The sequence below is a fragment of the Octopus bimaculoides genome, chromosome 3 (genome assembly GCF_001194135.2).
Source record: "Octopus bimaculoides isolate UCB-OBI-ISO-001 chromosome 3, ASM119413v2, whole genome shotgun sequence".
In the NCBI taxonomy this organism is placed as follows: domain Eukaryota; kingdom Metazoa; phylum Mollusca; class Cephalopoda; order Octopoda; family Octopodidae; genus Octopus; species Octopus bimaculoides.
This window is the reverse complement of record NC_068983.1, coordinates 83,254,787-83,259,207: the sequence shown is the minus strand read 5'-3', so window position 1 is coordinate 83,259,207 and position 4,421 is coordinate 83,254,787.

Below are 4,421 nucleotides of genomic sequence, written 5' to 3'. Positions count from 1 at the left end.
TGTGTGTGTGTGTGTGTGTGTGTGTTTGTGTGTGTGTGTATGTGGTGTATGCTTGTGTAATGGTGTCGATTCATTCGACTAAATATTCTTCAAAGCAGTCCTCCAGCATGGCCGCAGTCTAATGATTAAAACAAAGAAAAAGATAAAAGATGTGCTCGCACGCACACACACACACACACACACACACACACACATACACACACACACACACACACACACACATCAACACAATAGTTACTTGCTTCTGACGCACTATTTTTCAAAATAGCAATCAATATATTATATTTAAAGCAGATATACTGTTGAAAGCCTGAAAACTGCGGTATTTGTCTCAGGAAAGCTTGTGTTCTAGACGTATATTGTTAGAAAACATAGATATATATATATATCTGTTAAAGTCTGTCATACCGGCCATGATGAAATACTACCACAAGGTATAGAAAATACGTATTCGCCTTTATATATTTAATCCTTTATATTGAACACTCAATATTTCATATATTCAATAAGACATATTCCATATATTCAATAAGACATTCAATACTTCATTTCATTGTACCATCCATCTTTTTTTATATTATATATTATATATTTTATATTCTATATCCCACATTAATTTTACAAGAATATAAATAAAACATAAAAAACAGAGTTGGAACTCTTTTAAATAATATATATATTCCTCTATACACAATCATACAAAACCGCTTTTTGTGTATATGTGTGTGTGTGTGTGTGTGTGTGTGTGTGTGTGTGTGTGTGTATACATATATCGGTAGCAGACAAAAACGTCCAGCAGTTCTTCATACATATTTCTGCTTCTATGAGAGTCATGAATGGCAACCATCTACTACAAACTGCATACTGAGTTAAATTCACCTCCTATAGCTTTTTCTTATATCAGTATTCTTATATCTCAAGATGCAGTTGTTAGTGTACACTTGCTACTGATTGCGCTCAATGGGCACACACTCTTAAAAAATTACATTATTAAGCCATTTAAGATTTTCAGTTTAAAAATATTTATGCTACCAACTTTAGTATCGTAAATTTCTTCACTGATACTCTAAATTTAATCGCAGATAAATACAAAAACTTCCATCGACTTATAACGATTCCAACCACCCATTCACCAACAGCTTTTAGAAATGCAGTCAATAGCGCCAGAGGAGTATCTGCAACCTCCCATGAAAGAAATGACAAGGCGTTCTTCCCTCATTATAATAATGCTTAACAATTAACAGATTCAAATGTAAGATTACTAAGACGTAGTTATGCAACAATACATCCCACAACATCAGGTTTAGATATCCTTTTTCTTGATTGTCTAGGTAACTATTACTAATTATTTCTTTAACATAATAATGAAGCATATTCCAGTTAACTTCTGCTACAGAAAAGCGTTCAACCGTGCAAAAAGTCAAAATATGAATTACAGGTGAACCCCCTACCCGACATAAAATGTATTAATATACATTAGTGAAGAATGTTATCAGAGGCTAACTGCCCGTCCAGATACACTAATAATAAATAAATAATAAATGTGCCCTTTTAAAGCCTAGCCAGGGTCATGGGCCCGGTTTCCCGGTTTCAATGTCGTATGTGTTCCCCAGCTGGACGGGACACCAGTCCATCGCAACGCTACTCATTTTTGCCAGCTGAGTGGACTGGAACAACGTGAAATGAAGTGTTTGACTCAGGAACACAACGCGTCGCGCAGTCCAGGAATCGAAACCACAATCTTACGATCATTATGCTGACACCCTAACCACTATGTCACGCGCCTCCACAAATACACTAATATATGCCCATAAATAAGTAATGCAATTTAGAAATGATAATACATATGGTGTAGTAAATTAAACCACACTACAGAGTGCACACATTGGTATGAAGAAACTTTGGTTTAAGAAACGTTATTTCAAATATATATTAACTTATAACATGCTGAAAATAAGAATACACAATTTCAATGAAACATTTATTTATTTGAAAAGCACTCTAATTCTGATAAAGGGAAAAGTTTTCAGGCCATGCGACAATGTGACAAAAAAATATGTAATTTATGTATAGCTGAGAAGAAACGGATATTGAGTTACATCCTAAATTTTGCGATAGATTAAAATTTAAGTTATATTTTAATAAACATGGAATTTAGCCTCGCTATAAAAAGTATAGCATACATACATACATATATAAATGCACATATATGTATGTATGTATGTATGTAAGTTAACTGGGATATATAATCTAGGCGATTTCCTCATGACAAAAGTAATATTCATGACTTTATCATATGGTTGTATGTATGTATGTATGTATGTATGAATGCATGCATGTATATATATATATATATATATATATATATATATATATATATATATCTGTCTTTATGCACATACACACCAGCACAGACACACAGACACACAGACACACACACACACACACGCGCACACACACACGCACACACATGACTGTGTACTGAAAAGTTCATAGTCTAATTATGAAGGAGTGACGTTAGAGCTGTAAAACACTTAAGGCAGTGAACTGGCAGAATCTTTAGCACGCCGGGGAAAATGCTTAGCGGTATTTTACCAGTCATTACGTTTTGAGTTCAAATCCCGCCGTGGTCGACTTTGGCTTTCATCCTTTCGGGATTGATGAAATAAACACCAGTCAGGTGCTGGTATTGGTGCAATCGACTAGCTTCCTTCCCACGAAATTTCAAGCTTTGTGCCTATAATTGAAAGGATTAATTTTATTACTTCTTATTAACAACTGCTCTATTTCTTTCCAGGTAAAGTGACATCTGACTTTGCAAAGGAGAATTCAAAATTAACTTCTCTTGAATATGGGCAAAATTTAGCATACGTATAAGTTATACGTATATTTGTATATACGCATTATATATGTATGGTTTAGAAACTCGCTTTACGATCTTATAGTTTCGGGTTCAGTCCCACAACGCGAAATCTTGGGCAAGTATATAGTCTTCTACTAAAACTTAGGCAAGCCAATGTCTTCTAGACGGAAACTGTAGGGAAGCCAATCGCATATGTGTGTGTTCTTGCGTGTACATTTATCCCCACAGTCGCTGGCCAACCAATATTACTTCCTTTACGCCTTCGTAACGTAGCGGTTCGGCAATAAAGAACGGTAAAATAAGTACCAAACTTTAAACATATGAAACAGGTCGGTCTGTACGACTAAAACACATCAAGGCGGTGACAGAAAGCATATCTGTAAGCATGTAATTTTTGACATGGACCAATATAGGATCGACATTTTGTGAAGCATCAGTAGAAATGTAAGGAGAAGCTTTCTCCACAGAACTTCGTCGTTATCTGCTGACAGCAACTTAGTCCCAGAGGTTTTATCACAATTGACCAGCACTACCCTACTGCATATCATGCAGCAGAACAGTAAATATGGATAAATTTTTAAATAATTTTATCTCAATATTCGAATATTCTATCATTAAAATTGTCTCGATGAAAAAAAAAAAAAAATTAAAAAGTGAAAAATAAAAAACAAATAGGAAACAAAAACAACAAATACTGATTTCGATGCTCTTTGTTTTCTATACATACATAAATACATACTTACATACACTCACTTATAAGTCAATATATGTATATATCTAAATGCATATATAAGTAAACGTATATGTATACATACATATATGCAAATATACATACATATATATATGTCTCTCTCTATATATAAATATAAATACATATTTGCATATGTCTATATATATATATATATCTGTATATGTATGTATTTATGTATGTGTATATCTATCTATCTCTCTCTCTCTCTCTCTCTCTCTCTCTATATATATATATATATATATATATGTATATATATATATATGTGTGTGTGGGTGGGGGTATATATGTGAGTATGTATATATGTGTAAGTGTCAGTATTTCTGAAATTGTTTCGTATATTTAAATGTTGTATAAGATTAGAATACACACACACACACACACACATTTATATATAATATATAAATATATGTGTATGTAGGTGCGTTTATATGTATATATATATTTGTATATGCATTTATATATATACGTGTGTGTGTGTATTTTTGTATACCTTTGCACGTATCGTGCGCGCGCGCAAATACACTCACACACGCACACATGCGCACACACACGCATGCACACACACAGACACACACACACACACTCATACATACCAATGCGTGTGTAATAACCAAGCACGTACACATACATGCACACACACATACATGCACACACATATACGTTGATTTCCGTTGTTTTTTGTTTGATGAATGCAATTTTAAAACGAAATATTTTTAAAAAGTGTCATTTGAAATATTTTTTGTCACTTTCTTGAAATGTTTCATAAAAAAAGAACAAAAAATATTGCTGGTAGATTTAGAGATTGTC